Source organism: Pseudonaja textilis, chromosome 4 (genome assembly GCF_049901715.1).
Source record: "Pseudonaja textilis isolate UNSWEBS1 chromosome 4, rPseTex1.2, whole genome shotgun sequence".
Classification (NCBI taxonomy): Eukaryota; Metazoa; Chordata; class Lepidosauria; order Squamata; family Elapidae; genus Pseudonaja; species Pseudonaja textilis.
This window is the reverse complement of record NC_141993.1, coordinates 20,671,654-20,694,963: the sequence shown is the minus strand read 5'-3', so window position 1 is coordinate 20,694,963 and position 23,310 is coordinate 20,671,654. Positions and strand designations below refer to the sequence as shown.

The 23,310-nt window shown below is 37.7% G+C and overlaps 1 long non-coding RNA gene across 1 annotated transcript; it reads right to left on the bottom strand.

Annotated features, from left to right (window-relative positions):
• Positions 1-3,197: 3,197 nt before the first annotated feature.
• LOC148125766 (uncharacterized) lies at positions 3,198-22,450 on the bottom strand. The gene is made up of 2 exons (XR_015743421.1): positions 22,208-22,450; positions 3,198-3,828 (listed from the first exon to the last, which is right to left on the bottom strand). It is a non-coding gene; the product is annotated as an uncharacterized LOC148125766 (long non-coding RNA).
• Between the last annotated feature and the right edge of the window lie 860 nt (positions 22,451-23,310).

Genomic DNA, 23,310 nt, shown 5'->3' with positions numbered 1-23,310 from the left:
CAATGTGCTTTATTACCTTTTTCAGTAGCTTGACTATCAGAGCTATTTAGCATCTCGAATGTTTTTGTTGTTGTTGTTGTTGTTAGTCATGAAGTCTGACCCATCTCAGCCCCATGGACAATGTTCTTTTTGCCTTTTGCTACTGTCCATGGGGTTTTCATGGCAAAGATATGGGAGTGGGTTGCCATTTCTTTCTCCAGTGGATCATGTTTTGTCAAAGCTCTCTATTATGACCTGTCCATCTTAGGTAGCCCTGCATGGCATAGCTCATAGCTTCATTCAGCTGTGGAAGCCCCTTTGCCACGACAAGGCAGTGATCCATGAAGGGGATCTTGAAAGTTACTATTGCTTAAGGCTTCACATGTTATCTATTTAATTTGACCACCTATAAGTTTTATCTTGGCTGTTGTTATGCTATTGTTGTGCGGACTCAAGACTCAGTACTCCAGTTCATGCTCCTGGGTCAAATCTTACTTTCTGCATGCTCAGGGGTGAAGCTGCCCAGCAGTGAACAAATGAGTACCCGGCTGACATTTAGCAATAGCAATAACACTTAGGCTTATAGACCTCTCCATAGTATTTTACAGCATTCTCTGAGTGGTTAACAAGGTCAGCATATTGCTCCCAAGAAGTCTATATTTGACTGACCTCAGAAAGATGGAAGGCTGAGTTAATCTTGAACCCAACGGTTTTGAACTCCAGACTGTGGGCAGAGTTTGCCTGCAGGACTGCATTCTAACCACTGCACCAGAAGTGGTATTCATCAGGTTCTGATCAGTTCTGGAGAACCGGTAGTGGAAATTTTGAGTAATTCAGAGAACTGGCAAATACCACGTCTGACTGGCCCTGCCCTCATCTATTCTCTGCCTCCTGAGTCCCAGGTGATCAGCTGGCTCTTCGTTTGTTGCCCTGCATAGGAGAATGAAGCTGGAAAGCAGGTTAGTGGGGTGGGGAGGGAATGGGATTTTGCAGTAACTTTCCCTCAGGAGTGGGGATGGAATGGGGATTTTGCAGTTTCCTTCCCCTGTCATGCCCACCAAGCCACACCCAACAAACTGGTAGTAAATTTTTTTGAATCTCACCACTGCACTGCAAGGGCTCCTACTGATATTAGCCAAGATACTGTATATATTATAGAGGAACTAGAACAGGGAATATTGTTTTGTCTGTATTACACTCTTTCTTTATAGCTGCCTATCAGGGTGGTGTAATATCTTATCATGCTATTCTACTTCTTTTTCCTTTGGTATCTAATGAAGTAACTTAGAATATTTCCAGGAAGATACAAACTTAAGTTCTGTTGACCAAGAGAGGTTATCTTTAAAATAAAAAAGTTTACCAATCACCTATTGTCTATTAATGATGCTACCATGCCAGAAACTCCACCTATCAGCAGCTCTCCCTTCTTCAATATCAAGTTAAACCTGACATCTTCCCAAAACAGTCAAAAATGGCTTGCTATTTAGGCAGTTATTGAAATATTTTATATTTAAAATTGATAAGGATCTTGCAGTATTGATTCAGCACAAGTCAGCCCTTAGCTTGACATTATAAGGCTGCTGTTGTTTTGTTACTTCTGCCTCAAAAGAAGGGATAATACTGATACTTCCATAACCAGGTGAAGTAAAAATGGTCAGAATGAACATCCTGTACATATCTTCCTTTTGTTTTGGAGAAAAAAAACTCCCCTTCTTTTCTCATCCACTTATGTTAATTGACCACATATGACAGAAAATATAAATGGATTAATATAGAAATAATGACATCATGAGGTAAAATATTTGAAAAATGCTTTTTGGGTCCTTTAAAGATGAGAAGCAGGAAAGGAACCTGGCCTTTGGACTACTAACTTGAACATTGGTTGAAATCATTACATAATTCATAGTTGGTCCCTTCAATTAGAGTAGATGATTTTGTCTCTGGGTCCATCCTGAAACAAAGCATTCTAGGCATAAAAGGCTAATTCAGGTCCATCCTGAAACAAAGGATTCTAGATGTAGAAGGATTATACAGTTTATCTCTATGATATAGTGATTAACAACCAATTTTCAAAATACAAATCAACCAGCTTTCTAGACCAAGTCACTGTTTTAAAACTCAGAAGTTTGTCCTCGGCTCAATGCTATTCCCATAAGAGAATTAAGAAAGAAATACTGGAAAATACCCATTCTAAATGACAATGACCCATGATTCAAGTGCAATACAATCTAAAGCCTATATTTTGTTTTTCTGCAAAACTATGTATTCATTTGTACTTGATTTCTCTACTCCTTTCTGAATTCCCAGGAAATTCTTACTTATTTACTGATATCTCCCAGTAGACAACAAAGAGAATTCTGTGTTCTTAAACGTTGCTAAGTTTTGTTTCACAGTGTGTAAACTCTACCCCGCTATGAGCAGTAATTGTTAATTGTTATGCATTGTGGTGGTATTGGAGATTTTATGATACTAAGTTAAAGCTCTTAACCCCAAGAAAACTCCCCAGACAAAACAAGGGACAGGCCCAGCCATATGGTATTAAATCAAGCAACTTTCCTATTTAAAAACACTTTCCCAGGGAAAAACAAAAAGAACTGTCAGCTTAGCAACAGAATTTCCAGAAAGTTAAGGAATGTTAATAAACTGGGAGGTGAGTAGAGCTCTGGAAAAGCTAAAGAGAAGAATTTTCTAAAGCTAAATTATCTGTATGGAACACAGATAATCTGCCTCTTTATTCTTTCAAAACTCCATTGATTTGATAGTCCAGCCTCATTACCTCCCAGTTCCATTCCAACACCCTATTGAAAGATGATTAGGGGACTGGAGGCTAAAACATATGAAGAAGTCTCTTCTGACTCTGTTATTTTAAACTCACTAGTCAGATGGTGCCTTGTGTCCAATTAGATACCTGGTTACTCTATCCAATCGCGTATACCATATATTCTAATTTATACACATCTCGAAAGAAAGACTCTAATCGCCCCCCCCCCTATTTGGCAATGTCTTTTCCTCTAGTGCTCTCAATAAATCAATATTTGTTCCTGTGAAATGTCTTCTGAGGTCTGATTCAAATGTACCTCTAAAATACTCTGTTAAACGGTCTTGGTCTTTTTTTGTTTTTCTTTGTGTCTATAATAAAGTCTTACATATAACATAAATCTTCAGTCAAAATCATGGTATGTAGATGGAACTGGGAAGAGAAAAATGGGACCATACAATTTTGTTACTTATTTAATACTATTTAATATTATTAAAATCTTCAGTCACAAGATTGAGAGGATAATGGCCCATTTTCTATTAACTCAAAAGAAGAATGGAAAAGGGCTTGGAATTTAAACCCTGAGGGGTGTGTGTGTGTGTGTGTGTGTGTGTGTGTGTGTGCACGTGCTTGTTTATACATGTCTATGCATCACATTAAGATTACATCTTCCCAATTTTATGTAGCATATTGAATAGCAAGGGATCTATAACACTTTTGGGAAAACTTCAACGTTTTCCCATGTGATGTTTAGAATCTTTAAGTCTTCCATGAAGTCTTCTTCTCCATGTATTTCAGTGGCATTTTCTTGGTCATTTAGCATCAGGGGAAGGTCTGTCTCATTGCCCTCTTAGGGATTTGATTGTTCTCTATGTGGATAATATGACCTGCAAATTGAAGTCTTCTGCATGAGACGATGTTATGTAGTTTGAAGGAGTAACTCTTTTTAAGCATTTCTTCATTAAGAACACAGTCAAAAATAATGAATCTTAGGGTTCAGTGAAGGCATCTTTGCTGGAAGATGTCAAGTCTCTCATTAATACTTGCTTATGCCTTCCAGGTCTCACTGTCATAAATGGCAGTCAGGATCACTATAGAGAGGCAAGCAAAGAGAATTTAAGTTTTATTGATGTAGACAAGAAGGATGAATTTCGTAGAACAATATATTTTTTACATGATGACAATAGCACAGTCATTTCACTGTTTGCCATCCACCACAAACAACCACAGCTTATTTCTTATCCAACACAAAGCAATTCATCCACCTGTGTCACAACTCTAAAGTTCTCTTATAAGCACATTACTGAATATGGGGTGGAATGTCTGGAAAGTAAAGATTAATTTCCATGCTTGGCATAAATCTATCAGATGATATTATTGTCGGAGAGTTGAAAGAATGACCTAGCCAGCTGCCTGTAACTTTATTACTTTCTATTCTTTCTATATGAAATATTCAGATATTTGGCCACCTAGGATTTGAATACATGAAAATGTTTGGTAGTTGGGAGAAAACAACCGTTATGTGGTAAAGACTTCTGTTGGGACAGGAAATAACTGTCTCGATTTTTTTTTAAAGAGCTAAATGAGGCATTTCTATTTTATATTATTATTTTATTTTGAGACAGTAGGTCTATAGATTCTGTGACAATTAGTAGAAGGGGCCAAGTGAAAAGTTTATCTGAGTGATTTCAAGAGAAATCTGAGTGATTTCTGAGAGACTTTCAAGATGAGATTCAACTCCCATTTGTCAGAAATGGTGTAGGGTCTCCCGCTCGGGCGGGGGGTTGGACTAGATGACCTACAAGGTCCCTTCCAACTCTGATTATCTGTTATCTGTTAAATCTGATGAAAGATTTTTCAGTATTGCCAAATCAAGATAAAATATCAGCACTGAGGAGGTAATGGAACTCACAAATATACAGGGATGGCTGCTGGGGGTTTGCAGGGGTTTGGGGGAGTTCCTAGCTAAGGTTCTGTGTAGTTCAGAGAACCAACAAATCCCACCTGGCTTGCCCTGCCCCTCCCCTCCCAGGAGTCTCCATGTGGCCTGTTTTGGATGTAGGTAAGTATAGGACACATTAAATGGTCTTTTAAAATGCTGAATAGTCTTCTCAGTTTTAGAATTGACATGCATAATGATATATTATTGTGATTCTTTGGACATTACCCATCTATTTGACATAACATAGAAAGGTCTTTACTCCTCACAATTTTTAGTATATACAATAAGTACCCCTAAGAACTTGGATGAATATTTACTCTAGTTTAACAAATTCAAAAGTAAATATTAGCTTCTAGTGATTGCATCCATGGAAATCATCCTCACATATTTCCCCAAAATCTCAATCTAACTTCACTCCTAGAATGTTCCATCCAAGTACTAATCAGAACCATTGAACTTTGTTCTCAAGATCTATTAAGGCTGGCTAGATACTATCTTTTTCAGATCCAGATCTGGATTCAGATTTGGATTCGGATTCAGATCCGGATTTGGATTTGATTTAGATTTGGATTCAGATCCGGATTTGAATTTGGATTCAGAATGGCTGCACATTGACAAAGTTGTTTCAGAGACCTGACATGCTAAGAATTTGAAGATGACATTTTTGTTCTTCTGTTTCCATGCTGCTTTTAAAAAAAACTAGTAATCCTTTTCTCAGAAAAGTGTTGATTTACAAATGCATATCACCTATATATAAAAGAGATCTAAACATCCCATTTTTAGCTATTCTATATCTTAGTTAATGTTACCAAGATTCCCTGCTGATATCTCTGGCCAACAAAATTAGGGGTAATAATGAGAAGGGAATTAAGGCAAATGAGAATTCAAAGGAAGTTAAATAGTGGCAAATAAGAAGCAGAGAGTTAACTAAAATGGAAAAAGAATGGGCAATATTCCAAAAAAACAGACATTTTAAGTTTAATTCTGATATACATATATTTTAAAAACTGAATTAATTCTCTTCATTCTCATGTTGGAAGGGCTCTCAATTGAAATTTATTTTCAAAATGGATGGATTGTATTCATATTCTGCATAATGGAAATCAAATTAACTGGATGAATTGGGTGATTGTCAGCAATTTGTGCGTAACATGAATATGTTCCAAATTTTTTATGCCATGAAAAATCAGGGAAGCTGGGAATCTTCCATAATAATACAAGGATGATGTTTAGGTTATGGAAGCAGGTGAAATTAAAACATGTTGCCTTTAATTGAAGGAAAAATCCAGTTCTCAAAATTCCCAGATCATAGAATAAAAGTCTTGGACCAAGTTTATGTTTGGAACTGCAGACAAAATAAAACTTATATAATTTCAAGTTTGCATTCTCAAGGGTCTAAGTCAGTAGAGGGATTCAAAAATTTTTACTACTGGTTCTGTGGGCAAGGCTTGGTGGGCATGGCTTGGTAGGCGTGGCAGGGGAAGGATACTGCAAAATCCACATTCCCTCCCCATTCCTGGGGGAAGGTTACTGCAAAATCCCATTCCCTCCCTACCCCACTAACCTGCTTTCCAGCTCTCTTCTCCTATGCAGGGCAGCAAAATAAGACCCAGCTGATTGGCTGGGACTCAGGAACATAGATCCAGGGGCGGGGGAAGTCAGAGGTGATATTTGCCGGTTCTCCAAACTACTCAAAATTTCTGCTACAAGTTCTCCAGAACTGGTCGGAACCTGCTGAATACCACCTCTGGTCTAAGTCATATATCTTGAGTAATAATTAGGTAACTAAGGGGAAAAAAACCAAATATGCACCAACAATTAAAAAATCTACTGTAAATTTGATATTGCTTACCTTTCAATAAAATTTTGAGTATAATCACCCAAAAGTAATAAACATTTCAATAAATAAAGCAAATGCAACGAACAAACAAAAACCGTATATAACAATTATAGGAATAGAAGGATCAGGAGTCTGGAGTACTTTTTTCAACCAACACATTTTATTATAGGCGTTAAATTTATGGCACACTCTGCCACAAAGAAGAGGGATCAACTGAAAGCAAGACAAGAAGCAATAGATGGAAGCTAATCAAGGAGAGAAGCAACTTAGAACTAAGAAGAAATTTCTTGACTGTGAGAACAATTAAACAATGAACAGTTTCCCTCCAGAAGTTGTGGGTAACTATAAGTTTTAAAGAAGAAATTGGACAGCCATTTGTCCAGAATGGTTGTTATAAGTAAAAATTTGGTTATTACACCTGAGAATATAAAGAGCCGAACTGAAGCCATTTTGTGTTCGCAGTCTGAACTTTTGAAGCTCAGAACATTTATGTAATGTGTTTTCTGCTAGAGATTATACAAGATTGCAAAACTATATACTTGGCATAAGTTAGAAGTATGTGCTGGGACGCTCTGACATTAGACATCACATTAAGAGAAATTAATGGCTTTCTTATAATCTTCTGGAATTTGAATAACAGGAAATTTGACTATAATGAGAATGTTGGGAGTTTTCCATGGAAGGTTGGAACTTTCTTATGAAAATGTTGTATAATGTGCATATATGGGAAACAGGAAGTGTTATGTAACCATGTGATTTGATAAACCTATATAAGCTGTATTCACTAAATGGGAGTGTCTCCTTTTCTCCTAAACATGGTTTTGGAGTCAAGGGGTCCATACTGCACTATTTTCCCTAATAAAGCCTCTTATGGATCAGATTATCAAAAGTCTGTTGATTCATTTTTATGTACTTCTCACAATGGTATAGGGTCTTTTTCTGTTATTCTGGGTTTTTTGAGCTATAACTCACAGCATCAGATGTATAGCATGGTTAAAATGATTTAAATTAGTATAGGGCGGGGGGAAAAAGATTGGAAGACATATTACATGATTTGGTCGTTTTGGGGAGATGTATAGTATAATCTTTGGTGTAATCTGTGAACTATGTAGAGTAGATAGTAGTGGACTACTTTCAATTTTGTATATTAATTTATTTTATTATTTGATCCTATTTCATTTTATTTTGCTTTTTGTTTGAAAAATTATGTATGTTTGCATCTTGGTAGGTTTTTATGAATTTCCACTCCATCCAGCTGATCTTGGTACAGAAGGTCAAGTTTGCAAAATTATTTCTTCCTGAATAAGTTATAGGACAAATAGAGAAAATTTAAAAGTGAGTAAGTTTTGGAAGTTTAAATATGAAAGTTAATTAGCATCTTTTTAAAAAATAAACTTGCTGATGTGGAAAGATCTTTATTGTTCCAACCAAAAAAGCTGATTTAGAACTGCAAATATTATTTCAGTTGGATGGGATTTGAAAAAGAGCTTTGAAATAGAATACCTCCAATTCTTTTTAAAGCTACGGATACTTTGCAAAGAATCAAAAGTTGATGAGCCAGTTGCCACTAATAGCCCATATCAAGTCATCTACCATTAAACAAGCCCATCCCTATTTCAATATATAAATAAATCTATTCTTCTGGCACACTGAACTTCTCTACTGGAACACCATAATCCACTACTATTCTGCTGATGTTACTAGAATTGTTCCAGGGAAGATGATTTAAAAACTGCCATTATGATTGTCCAGTGTTCATAGATAGTTATGACAAAGTTCTTCAAAATGGATTATATTACCCCATAAGCGTTATGCAATATTTCAGACTTGATTCTAAAAAAATTCTCTTAGAGAGAATGTGTCAGCGTTCCAAGTAATGCACCCATTGAAAGCAGAACTCAGAGGCAGGTGGGATTCCTCAGAGAACAATTTATTGGATACATGATATTGGCACAACTGGTGAAAACCGACTCTGAAACTCCTTGTGGTTTTCACCTAATTAAAAAATGAAAGTTCCCCCTTTCCCCCAAGTCACATTGTCCAAAAGAGGTGCTGGCTGGTTGCTTGGTTTTTCTACTCCTCTTTCCAACCACCTGTTGAAATATCCTTCACTCCCACAGAAAAACTTTCTGTTTTGACTACAAAACCTCAGCTATTTATTTCTACCCCTCCCCTGTCTTGTGGCAACTCTGAAGCCATAAATATGGTCACTTCAGGGTTGACAGAATCTGTGGTGGGCTGCTGGGTAGCCGGCGAGGTTCGGGCAAACTCCTAGCTGTGATCTCTGGCTGGGCCCACCCACCTGCCCTAGTGTTATGCTTTCCCTCAATATCTAAATTTTCCACTGCCCAGGCTGCCCAGGTGAGGTCCGCACTGCCATGCTATACTCACCAGAGCTGCCTGAGGTGATTAGCTGCCTGTTTGAAGCTTTGTTTCAGTCCCAAAGAGGGTGCTCACAACCAGTGAACTCCTTACCAATGAAAGTGCAGCCCACCTCTGGACAGAATGAACATGTAGCATCTATTGAGGTCTCAGTGAAGCAGCTATGCTATTTCTTTGGGAATCTACCGATTCCAGAAACAGACATTTCAAGTTCCTGCTCAATCTGAAACAACTTTTTAGAATCAAATTCAAACACATTACAGTGGACAACATTCCCCCCCCCCCAAAAAAAAAAAGTTGCTTCCTGAACTGAACACAAATATAATTTCAGAATGACTATATCACATAGAAATCCTGAGAAATATGAAATTGACTTTTAATTACTATAATGTATTTAACTGCATAATGTTTCTGACATGCTGCATAAATTCAACAGGGCTAAAAGTGTTTTGCTGCCGCTTTTCATTTGTAGTCAGTGTTTGATTCATCTCACTGTAGTGTCCAACAGTAGTCAGACAGACTTGTTGGATTCTACTTGTCCTCATACTATTTTTCCAAAGTCCTCTGGCAATATCCTGTTGAAAACTTTCACTATGTTTATCAAGGATTGCACTCAGATGTTCAGGAAAGAGTTTCAATTGTGAATGCAGAAAATTAATCATCAGTGACATATTGCACTTCATGGTCTTGTATTCTATAAGATGTTTGTCCATTCACCAAACATAGTTCGGCGCTCTGCCCAGAAAATTCTCAACAATCTCAAATACTTTCAAAATTTATTCTAACTCCTTGTCAATGATGACGTGTCTGATCTGTGGACAATTAAAATACCTTTCTTAAACTTGGTACCAGCTGTTTTTGGAAACATCTGTCTCAAATAATGAAAACCTTCACCTTCCTTGTTCATCACTTCCACAAAAATTTTCAACAGGCCAAATTTTATGCGAAGCAGAGGCAAAAATATTTTTGTCAGGTCAACAATTCCATTCCCAACCATCCAGTCAGATCGGAAGAAGTTTACTGGATGAGAAGCAAAACATCTTCAAAGAAAAAACAAGAAAGTCCAGTTTCCTTCTGAAAAAGCACTTTTGGGACAACCATGATTCTGGATGACTGAGAATCTCTACAGACTTCTGTCAGGTCAACAAGTGATTCATATGCCATATATTTCTGACTTGGAACCAAATTCATTCAGAGTGGCTATTCCTGGATAAGTTAATGCAGCTCTCTTTCATGGCTGTCCAATCCACATATGTAACAACAGTACTTCATACGTTCAGGATGCATTCCAACTAGCCTAGCCACTATTTTTAAATCTTAGATGTACTTGGTGTACTGGATGTGCTTCAACAACTGTTCCATGTTTTTATATGTTTCTTTCATGGGTGTAGCATAACCAGCAGGTACTGAAGGGTGTATATTACTATTGTGAAAAACTGAAAAGTTCTGATAAAATGAGTCATGATAGATTAAATTACAGGTTATTTTTGTGATTAGCAGCCAGAAATCTATAACATATACTCAGAAGTGTTCAGGAAGCAAGGTCTTTGTTCCCCAGTGTTATTTTTCTAAAAAGCCACATAAAAATTTTGATATATCAAATCTGGGCGATTTAGAATATAACATCTCCCAGTGCTATTGTGATCTCTAGAAGTTGATTCAGCTCATTTTCAAAGTTTGCTGCAGAAATTGTCATGATGGGTTTTATTAGCATTATTATTTCTTTAAAATGCTTCAACTTTCACACACAGTCAGTTCAATTATTTCACACATTCATGATGGTTGTCATCACTAAATAATAGCTGTCATCACTCTTTTACCTTTTTTATGGCAAGGAGACAAAAAGATTCTCTTCTATGAACATTCTTGTAGGTTATATTTAACTTAAACCAGGATGTAACTGGCTGAATTCACGAATTTAAGAACTGCTTTATTCCATTAATGGCTATAGTATATATGCCACAGTATATCTTGATTTCTATTGAAAGAGGTTACATCAAGAGTTTAATTTGCATCTAATAGCTCACTTTTTTGCACGTTATTTCTTTGTTGTGTAATGAAGAAAATCTCTTTAAAATTGTAGTTAATGTATAGGAGGAAAAAAAAACCACATGAAAACCTTCCAGACTTCATATAGCTCAATTGGTTTCCCCCTGATGGAGCAGGTGACTAATATGGAATTGTTCAGCTGAGCCAAAGCAGGACATTCCAATTCAACGATACAATAATTATGAAAGACAATTGTTTTAGCAGTTTGGGGGGAAGAGAGAGGCACATAAATGAAGTAAAATATTTCAAAGGACTTATCATGACAGAATATTTATAAGAGTGTGGGGAGGTCATGGTGTGTTAGGACAGTTGCTGTAACAAATATCAATTTATAATCAGAAGATAAAGCTAACTAAGGATACTAAAATGCTAAACTAGTTTTAAAGAAAATGATAGTCATCCTTTGTTATTGCATATAAATAAGTTGTTATTGATAGTTGAGATTATGGAGAAAAGCTTATGGACCAGATTCCTATCACTGCGTATCTGAGCATGAGGTCCACACATTTGGGGATGCTGTTTGAAGAATTACTCTTCAATTCTTCAATGGGGCTTTCCCCCACATTTCAGATATTTCCTCTAGTGGCAGACACAAACATTATTGTTGTTCTTTAATTTCCCCTTGTCAAACCCCTACTTCAGGAATTTCAGTTAGGTTTTTTTTTTTCTTCCAGTAAGGCTGGAACGTAAAAATTAAACGTTTTATTTTATTGAAGGACAGAACTTCTTAGATCTTGGCTCAAACAAATTCTACCTCTTGACACCCAACCTCAGTAGCTTTCAGATATTTTGGAAATGCCTCTGCTGCACTTTTATACACAACAAGCCCAAAGAAACTCCATAAAGTGGGTTCTAGAAGAGGTTATTTTGCCTGAAGCCTAATAATATTTCTTTATGGAAATTGTAGCTCATAGCAAAATTGTTAGATTTTAAATGAAGACTCTTCATTTATATTTGTTAGAAATATGGAGTATAGTGATGGTGCAACCAGAACATTTCACAGGTAATGATTTATGCCATCCATTTTGGGGAAGATAGAAATCCTAAAATTATCCTTTGGGTGGGAAAATAAACAATTGAGAATAGAAATTACTGTTGGATGCTCTGTTTCCTGAATCCCAGTCTTGGAGCACCTCTGTTGTACCATTTTCTGCCCAAATCATATTGTGAATAGACTATCACACCAAAAAGCACAAAACTCATTATTAAGGATGACCTGAACGCTGTGTACAAGAAAATTAATGGAATTCAGAAAATGAAATATTTGCCTGTCTGCCATTAATATACATACGAATTGGCTGGCAAATGAAAGAAATCCTGTATATATCACAATCTAGTATTGTGTTAACAAATTCCATACCAAGATGACTGTCAGTTTCTATGCAAGTAGAAAAGCAATGTGGTCTCAACAGGAAAAGATTATTAACCTTGTAGTTCACAGTCAGCGCACTGAAAGGTCTTGTTAAATTACACAGTGCTGAACTGCCTTCTGTCTACCATCCAGAGAGAATTCTAATGTTACCTTACAGCGTGGAAAGAATCTTCACCAAACCACAAAGATATAGGAGACCCGCTTTTTTATGGCTAATTTTTTTAGATGGAGACAACATACAGTAGAGAAGAGGCTGCTATAGCAACCTTAGCTGAAACGGTTTTTTTCATACAGTTGTCCAATTGTGGATTGCGAGAGGCAAACCTGAAGAGAGACACACCACATCTATTGAAGTGAGAGTAAGGAAAGAAATTTTTGCAATTGCTGGGTGCTGTAGATAAGTCTTCTCCAACAACAGGCTATGGACCAGCACTCGTCCAGTGCCAGGCAAACGAGGAATGTCCCATCCATACACACATGGGTTGCAGGCAGTACACAAAACCATGCCTCCTCCAAACTGGGGAAAAGCCTCTCTCCACAGAACCAATCCCTAGTGCCCAAAAGGTTCAGGGCCACTGCTGTAGATGTATGTGTGAGTTTGGATTTTCAGAGTTAAAAGATGGTAAAATGGAAGTGGGGTGTTGGATTTTCTCTATTATTTTATATTTCTTTATTCTAGCAGCTTCAGGCACCATTTTAAGACTTGTAAGGAGTTAGAAAATGAGTGTTAAGATTCCCTTGAAAAGTCTTTGCCCATTCTACATCAAGAAAATACCAATGGTGTTTCAAAAGCTACATATACTGCACGAAACCCATGCAAAATGTGTCAGCAAATTGTTATTTTAAATATGAACATAAGGCAAAAATGATCAAATACTCATGTAGTAATTTTTAAAAGTTTTTATTGAACAAACACACACAAAAAAGAAAAAGACATTTAAAAACAATGGATGTGGTACAATCATCCTGACACCCCTAGTTGTCTTACATCGCTAATTCATATAAAGAATAGTACATATTTACAGTTTATATGCATAGTATATAATATATACATAAACATGAATCATTTTTTATATTTTTTGATCCTTCCTAGATTCCAACCAGTGATAAAATTTCCCTATATTTTGTATTAATCAGAATCATCCTTATTTTTTAATTCTTGTGTCAATTTATCCATTTCTGTGCAGTTCCAAATTTTCCTAATTATTTCTATTTCACCTGGAGTTTCTTTACATTTCCATTTTTGGGCATAAACTAATCTTGCAGTTTGATTACATGGATTATTAAATATATTATATCTTTGTCATATTTTCCCATATTAATTCCCAACAAGAAAAATTGGGGTCTATATTCTATTTTAGTTTCGCAAATCTCTTCTAACCATTTCTGGATTTTCTGCCAAAACATTTGGGCTTTCTTACAATTCCACCATAGGCGATAATACGTTCCATTTTCCTTATTACACTTCCAATATATAGGGATAGATTGGGGTACATTTTAGCCAATTTTGCTGGTGGATTATGCCATCTATAAAACATTTTATATAAGTTTTCTTTAAACGATGTAGCCAAAGTTATTTTTTTTTCCGATCCCATAAGGTTTACTATTCATCCAAATTTATACTATGCCCAAAATCTTTCATCCATGCCAATGTTGTTTCTTTTACTTTTTTCCCTCTAGTTTACATTCCAATAACACTTTATACATTTTCTTTATCAATTTCTCATCCATTCCCAATAGAATGTTATCAAATTGTGTTTTACTCCTACTAATTCCCCATTCTTTTATGTCTTTTGCATACCTCGAGTGGAGTTGTAAGTAAGCGCACCATTCTATATCCATTCGTTGGTCTTTCAGGTCTTGCCTCAATTTTAATTCTCCTCTCTCATTTATAATATCCTCATAAGTAATAATTTTCCCTGGTGGAGCAAATGTGGGTACATCAAAGCTTTCAATATGGATATCCATATTGGTGTTTCTACATATATTTGTCATTTTGTTTTGTTCCATGCAGTTAACAAAGTCTGCCTAATTTTGTGTCTTTGGAAATATCTATGGACCTCTTGTTTGTCCTGCCATAGAAAAGTGTGCCATTCTGTCTATAAATTATAACCTTCTAAAGCCAACATTCTTTTGTTCTTGAGATTTATCCAACCTTTTACCCATGTCAGCATTGCAGCTCTATAATATTTTTTCCAATCGGGCAAGCCAAATCCATCCCTTTCTGTGACATCTTGCAGCAATTTTAATTTAATTCTAATTTTTTTCTTTTGCCATATAAATTTCAATATTAATTTATCCAAATCATAAAAGATTTTTTTTGCTAATTTTATGGGGGCATTTTGGAAGAGAAACAGTAATTTTGGTAATATATTCATTTTTATGATTGCTATTTTGCCCATAAAGGATAATCTTAATTTGTCCCATTTTTCCCAATCTTCTGTTATTTGTTTAATCAATGGGGTATAGTTATCATATTTAAGTGTTGTACATCTTGCAGAAATCATAATCCCCAAGGATTTTATTTACTTAATTTAATATTTACTTTTATTTAAGTTTTATTTACTTTATTTGTTATCTGGATGTCCATTATTCTAGTTAGTGTTCCCTTTTGTTTATTTGTCATATTTTTTGTAATTATTTTTGTTTTTCCTTATTAATTTCTAGACCCCTCATGGAGTAATTTTTAATGATATATAAGTAACCTGGTTTAATTTTAATTAGATTTTAAAATAATTTAGAATTTAGAGCTTGGATATTGATACATTGTCACTCAATAGCCAATCTGGCCTTCAGTCCACAAAAGGCTGATGTAGAAGTTCAAATGTATCACAAGATATCTAAATCAAATCTACCTTGAATTTCTTTTTACTCTTAACTCCTGCTAATTTTCCTTGACCGTTAGCAGTTCAGATTCTTTTTTTTTTTTGTAAATTTTATTTGAGTTTTCACAAAGGGAAAAAAAATACAAATAAAACATCTTTTTTGAAAGTAGCGTAATCCCAGTTTACATTTCTTTGTACAGACACAAATTCAGGTTCATGCTCATTTTTATATTCTATTCTATTCTTATTACTATTTTACATTTTCTGCATAGCTTCTCCCCTCTTTTAATTTTCTCAATTTTATTTTAATTATCTCATCTCAATTCAAATCATTGTATTTATATTTTTTGTCTGTCCTGTTTCAATTATCTATTATCTTTTCTCATTAAACAAAATTTCTCCTGTAGTTACTGATTGGAGTATGATGCCTTTATATCTTTTCCCTAAAGTTGTAACATTCAATATAATACATAGCTTCCATTCAGATTCTGCTTGGTACATTCTTAAAATACACATTGTATTCTTAAAAAAAGAAAAAAATTATAAATGTATATAATTAAAACAACATTCCATTCCAATTCAATTCTATCATTAATATTAATATTCATTAAAGTCTTAACATCTTTAACATTTCAATTAAATATCATACTTCTATGGGAACAATTATAAGCTTTCCATAGTTAATTCTCCCCCCTCTTCACTTATATTTTATAAAACATTAACTAATTAAAATGTTCCCGTTCCTTCCTAATTCAATTTTCTCATTTATTTTATTTCACTTATTTTATTCACAAACATTTCACTAAATTACACTAACTATTTTATCCTTCATTTTAATCATATGTTGTTTCCAATTTTCTAAAGTTATTTCTATTACTAATATAACAATACAATCTTACGTACCTTTACAGAATCCCCTTTTCAGTTAGATTTTCACCCATTATCTCTAAATAGGTCCTGTTTCTCTATATCTTGCTCCGGTCCTTTGTAACTTCTTTTCCTTTCCTTCTTCCCTCTCTTCTTCTCTCTCCCCTTTTTACCCCCTTGTCTCTCTACCTCTATTTCTCTCTTCTGTATTCCCCTTTTCTGTTGCTTTCCAGTATTATACTTATTTTTCAAATTGTTTTTCTTTTCTTTGGTTGTTTTTTTAAGTCTTAAATTCTCCATTCTCTTTCCCCCCCTTTCCTTTTTCTTCCCCACATAAAATTGCTTGTTCATTAAAGATGGCTTCTTCTTTGTCCCAGTCTTCTTGTTTTGCAGTCTTTTCTTGTTGTTTTTCATAGTTCCAAATCTCCATTTCTAAGAATTGAAAAATGAAGCCAAAAGAACCCTTCCCTTCTTGTGCATCTTCTTTGTACTTTTTAAGTTCCATTTTCAATTCATCCAGAAGTGGTGCCATTGTATAAATTTTTAAACAACCACCCAGTTGATTTTAGTCATTCAAATTAACCAAAAATCCAAAGATCACCAAATAATCCAAATACATGCAAGCTGTTTCTTTTTTTCTCTTTTTTTAAACTTTCTGTTCCTGGGGTTATTATTTAGTTGCAAAGTTTCAGTTAAAATGTATCTTTTAGAAGTCTTGTTGAAGTTTTACTGTAAATTCTTTTTAATTCCAGGCAATCTCCTCCTTCTTCCATATCCTGCCCTTATTCTTTTTCTCTCCCTTCCTGCTTATGAAAAAGAAAAATTTTAAAGTCCAGAAATCTTTATTATCCCTCTGGCATTTTGTTTTATTTTCAGCTTAATTGCCTACTGATGTCAAAGCAGATTTTTCTGATTTCTTATTTAAGTCTCTTAATTGTCAGTATAGGGAAGGAGAGAGAAGAAAAAAAAAAGCCAAACCTTTCCCTTTTCACTTTCCTTCACTGCTTCCGACTCTTCCTTGGGAGCGATGTTATTTTTTGTAAGTTTAAATTCCAGGGTACCTTAGTTGTTGCTTTTACAGTTTAACCCAGTCAGCCAAAACTTTCACTTCTTATCTTCCTCCTGCACATTCTTTTCCGGTCGAGTTCTCCTTTGTGGTGGCCATTTCTGACCACCGCTGCAACCGCCTTCGGGAAAGGGAGTAATGGCCAGCTGAGGAGGAGAGATGCGGCTCTCCTCACCCTTCTGGTGGTATCCCCCCTCTTCACCATCTCTACGGGGTGGCTTAGCCCTGAAACCAGCCGGCTTGGGGTGCTCCAGCAGCGAGCCCAGACAGAAACCGTGCATGATCGCAGATTTCTGTCTTTCGCCGAAGCCCTTCAAACCGGAAGTTTTTCAGCAGTTCAGATTCTTATAGAGTGCTTAAGCTTACGATAAATCTTTATACACATTTGAACTGCCTGGATTTCCTGATTTCCAGCAGAGCATCTTTGACCTATTACTCCATTGAAAATTTCTCTTTTAATTTTAATTTAACATATAAGGAAGATGAGATGGTATTCAAGCAGCAGATCATGTGCCCCAAAGGGAGCTAAGTGTCTTCAGGCCACAAGGGAACAACAGGGAATCTCAGGGAACAACAGACAGCTTCCCAAACTTGTGGAGATGAAACATTGTGAAAATTGGGGAAATAAAAGTATGGAGGAGGGAATGCTCAGAGCACAGTAAAAGTTAGAAAATCAAAAAAGCAGAAAACATATTGAAAGTCAGAAAAGGAGTTAGGCAAAGAACCTGAAATTGCAAGGATGAGATACAATGTAGACCAGGGGTGTCCAACCTTTCACCTTCCCTGGGCCACATTAGAAGATGAAAATTTGGTTTGGGCCGCACATAAAATAAAATAACAGTAACGATACCCAATCATCCCCAAAAACCATAGAAAACATAGTTAACATATTAAATTTATTTGGAAATAAAGTTAGTGAGATGTTTTTATTATTTATTATTAATTATTTATTTAAAATTATTTATTTTTTATCACCGTTTTTTTTATCACAGTTTATTTTCCGGCCAAATTTTGCGGGGGAGCTCGCCTGCCTCACGCCTACCTCTCCTCCTGCAAATAGCCGGGCTGGATGAGGCAGGACTGGAAGGCAGAAGCAGCAGCAGCGGCGGCGGGGGCAGAAGCAGCGGTGGGGAGGCTTCTGCCCCGCCGCCACTGCTGCTTCTGCCCCTGCTGCCGCTTCTTCCCCGCCCCTGCTGCTGCTTCTGCCACCGCCGTTTCTGCCCCCGCCACCATCCCCCCCGCCGCCGCTTCTGCCGCCGCCGCTTCTTCCCCGCCCCGCTGCTGCTTCTGCCGCCACCATTTCTGCCCCCGCCACCATCCCCGCCGCCGCCTGCCGCTTCTGCCGCAGCCACCGCTTCTTCCTCTGCCCCCGCTGCTGCTTCTGCCACCGCCACCATCCCCGCCGCCGCCGCTTCTTCCCCCGCCGCAGGGGCAGAAGCAGCAGCGGTGGCAGGGCAGAAGCGGCGGGGGTGGCGGCGGGGCAGAAGCAGTGGGGGTGGCGGCGAGGGCAGAAGCGGCGGGGGTGGCGGCGGGGCAGAAGCAGCAGCAGTGGCAGGGCAGAAGCGGCGGGGGTGACGGCGGGGCAGAAGCGGCGGGGGTGGCGGCGGGGCAGAAGCGGCGACGGCGGGGGCAGCAGCGGCGGCGGGGGCAGAAGCAGCAGCGGTGGCGGTAACAGCAGGAGGTGGCGTTCTGACGGCGCCCGCCTTTTCTCTGGCTGCTTGGCCTGGCACTCGCCTCGCCCCGCCTCGCGCCTGCTTCTCTTGCTCCTTCTCGCTGGCTGTGGCACGATGGTTGGGGTGGGCATTGGGCCGCATTACGAGGTGACCTGGGCCGCATGCGGCCCGTGGGCCGCGGGTTGGACAAGCCTGCCTTAGACTGTCTACTATTGACCTCACCCCTTTCCTAAGAGGTCTTTAGGGGACGTGCATAAGCGCACCAACGTGCCTACCGTCCCTGTCCTATTATTTCTTTTATTTATTTTTTCTTATATGTATCCATGTATTCATAACTATGTTTTTACTTATACCTAATATCTTGTAAGCAATTGACAAACCAAATAAATAAATACATAAAATAAAATAAATTTCCAAGGTATAAATAAAGCGGTTTTTTTTCTTTGTGAGGAGTCTGTTTCTTGCTTCTTTGAAGGCTGGGTCAGAATAGTTATAAAATAAGTATGTATACATACATTTGTCTAATTTATGAGGCCATACATCTATCAAAAGAAACTTTGGATGGCGAATAAAAGTAGAAACATCAACAATCATAACACACACAAAAGTCAGGTCAGGCCCCTCAATAAAAGCTTAAAAATACATACCATATATCCACTCCAAACTCCAAAAATGAACAGTGTAGCTTTGAGGGAACAGTTAGATTTTCACAATATTTGAAAAGGACTACTAAGTCAAGGCTATCAACATTTCTAAGGGATGCTATACCACAAGATAAGCACCATGACAACACACTTGTACAAACCAATGTAAGATCCGATGGGACAGGTAACAACCATTTTAGAAAGATGATCCCCAAAATAACCTGGCTCATGCAATATAAGGCTTTCAAGATAACAAGCATCACCTGAATTGCAATCAAAAGCTTATTGGTTGCAACCTCCAAGGAAGAAATTGCAAACTGCTGACAACTGTGGCAGCATAAAGAGCTGGCATGTTCTTGCTTTATATGGCATTTTCTTAAAAATAAATTGGGTAAAATGTGAAGTTTGATCTCCCCTGCAGCTTGAGCCTATATAAATCACCTGTTATTAGGAGAGAGGTATAAGTGTCAGCTAGAGCCCACAACCATCAGCCTTGTCAAGGGTTCAGTGGAACCCTTCTACCTCTTCTATGTGTTCCCCATAATACAATACTATTTTGCAGCAATGTATATGTTGTCAGGATGAAGAAGGAAAGCAAAATAATATCTCTCTCCCTCTCCCCCTCCCTCTCTCCCACCCTCTCTCTTTCTCTCTCTCTCTCTCTCTGTGTGTGTGTGTGTAAGCAGCTATGATGAGAGAAGTAAACTTATAGGGATTTAATAAAAAATATCTAAAATATATCAGCAATAGCATGTGATGTGGGAAAGATAATTTAGTAGTCTAGAAAATTAGCACCTACCCCATTCCTAGAAGAATGAAATATTATAGGAAATATTAAAAGGGCAGAACATTTCCCCCAAAAGAGAAATAAAAGTCTTCAGTGACACAGAAACTCAGCCCCAGCAGATATTTTGGGGCCATCTTATCTACAAGACAAAAGACTTTCAGCTCCAGTGTAACAGGATTAGCCCTCACTTAAAATCCAAACCAGGACAAAGTGATTAAGTCATAATAGGAATTGTCCAAAGCCCCTTCATTACATCACCCAGCAAGATTCAACAAAGTCTGTGACTCAAGAAAACTTACAAAGTTATTCATGCATGGCCTCATGGAAGTCTGACAACCAATCAGAGGAAAATCTACCTCCATATTGTCCACAGCTGGTCCCAACTATTGTATTGAAGCATCAATATAGGATGTTCACGACCTCTCCTGTTTTCGATGTCTCAGATAAATATAGCATGTTTTCATTTTCTTATTAAGGATTTTCTTAAAGTAAAGGAGAATGCTGTTCAGTACTAAACAGAAAGAGGACTGTGAGGACAATTTCTGCCTGTTCTGACCCAACCCTGTTTACCAACAAGAAAATCTCAAACAAACACAGCAACTCAAACCTTCACAGCTTTAATCTACAAATAACTTCTTTGTAGATAAAAGATGGCTTGCAGCCAATTAGTCCAACCAGAAAAGCCTTGACAGAATTCTTCAGATAAGCCAGAGTCTCCACACACAATGCTGAGTCCTTAGAACATGTTTTGCTTTCTGCAAAAGCAAAATCCTTTTGAAACCAGGCTTATATTCCCTGGAGGGAGGGGCCATTACCTTGCAGCCTTACTCCCCAGTCACCTGTGCTGCTTCAGCTGTTCTCTTCTAGGACTCATCCTGCACTCATGCTCACTTGGCAAAGGCTCCTCGGGAACCTCCTCATCACTGCTGCCAGCCCACACAATCCCTGAAGGCAGCAGTCCACTCCCTAGTGGTCCTGGCCCCTCATCAGAGTCTTCGCTCTCCTCAGCCATCTGCACCTGCTGCCGGCTAACCACAACACTGCCCTCTATCATCATGGATAAAATTTATCACATGAATTTTTTGGAAACTCTTCCATTTTAAATTGACAATTCACATTGACATATCCTAGACTTGCCTTCAAGTGAGCCAGGATACATGAGAAGAAATTACTCATCTGAGCAAGCTACCACCTGTGGAAACATATGCTGCTGTCATTTGCATGCTACTCAACAGTCCTTATGTCTGAGTCATTCTGTCATCAAGAGAGAGATTTGAGCAAATGACAGGATCTCCATCTAACAGCCCAGTAAATTCAGTGCACCAAAAATTACAGATAAAAAACAAAGAGGGACTAATGCAAAGGAAGAAAGGATTTTGTATATAGTCCTTTATCTTTTTTATTATTATTATTTTCTATCCTTGATTTTATGTTCTATCCTTAAATTCTTCTGCTGTCACAAAGTCAAACTCAATTTACAGGTCTGCTGATTGGGCCTTGAGAAATATATTGTTCTCCTCATGACATAAAACTATATTGGGGCCAATGTATATGTTTGGCAGGATCAAGTAGCAATCTTCTCTTGGCTCAAGCTGCAAGGAGGAATCAAGCTTCATATTTTCCCCGATTTATTTTTAATAAAGCACCACACATTATAAAACAAGAACATCATAATTCAGGATAATTCAACCTAGCCATCTCCTGGACTGGATATTGCTCTACAGACAAGAAGAATTGTTTTGCTACATGGTTGGGAAGGTTTCCATGGTATTGTACTGCCCCTCTCACTCACAGACACATGCAACTGTGGTTTAGTGAGTTGATTAATATTCCCCAGCAATTCCCTTCACCCAAACCCCAAAACTGTCCCAATCAAGTCCAGCCATGAGCAAATCAAGGTTAATCCACCGAGCAAAGGCCCAATAGTCCACAAGGAACTTGAAAATTGCTCAAACAAAATAACTCCACCAGACAAACTTAAATCCACCAAGCAAAACTTAAATCCACACACAAGAGAGCTCACAGAAGAAGAAGAGTTCCGAGTCTCCAAAGCACAGTTCCAAACATGGTATCAATCCAGAGCGAAGCAGGAATCATGATGATCAAACAAACAGCTAGAAAACAAACACGTTGTTCCCAGCAATGCCTCCATCTGTCTGCTGTGGTAAAGAGCCAGCTTCCAGTGAAATCCATCAAGACCCTCTTCTCTCAAGTAGTCTGGCTGACCTTCTCAGCTCCTGCATTTTCTCTGCCTGTGTGTTCTCAGATGAGGTGCAGAAGGCACTTCCTCCTCCTCTTCGCTGGCCGCTTGCATACTTTCCCTAGCTGAAGCCTCCTCGAAATCCCTTCTGGACAGCCATGCAAAGCCATTAATCAACTCAGCTCCTAATGTGCCAAGAATGGGCTTATTCTCCCCTGAGCTGACATGTGAGGAGGTATCTGGGGAGTCATCCAAGGGAGACATCACACTTATTCCACAAAGCATGCTGCTCAGTCAATTCTAGGGAAAAGCTTGTATTTGACTTGACTGAATGTCAGCACTGACATTGTTTCAGAAGTTCATTTGTACATTTTAAAGGTATAGGTGTACTTTTTGCTTGTCAAAATTCTCCTTCCTTTCTTGGATATACAAAGGAATTGTATGCAGGTACAATAAAGTTCTTCATACTAGGCAATGGGTAGGAGTGCTCTCTAATTCACATTCAGTCCAAGAAAAAAGATCAAAGTGAGGAACCAAATCAAACTGGATAGGATTTTCCACAACTTCTGGAGCTATATGCTAAATGGAATTACCTTCAAGTCCAGAAGAATCTTCCAAAAAGGCACCCTCTGAATTTGGACTTCAGCTTCTACTACTTGTAGCTAATGTGGTCAAGTGTTAGGGACTCTGGGAATTGTAGTTCATAAACATCTAGAATGCACATGTCTTAGACTTGTTCTACACTGTGCAGCTCTTGTGAAACTGTCTTACCTACATGGCAAGATTTATGATGACATTTTTATACTTAAGTGGAAAAAATGTACTTTGAACATTTACGAATGTTTTACATAAATGAGATATGGAGAGAAGTTGAAGCTTCAGTGCCGTAGGCTCAACTTGTGTTTAAAAATACTTCTTGAAATTAA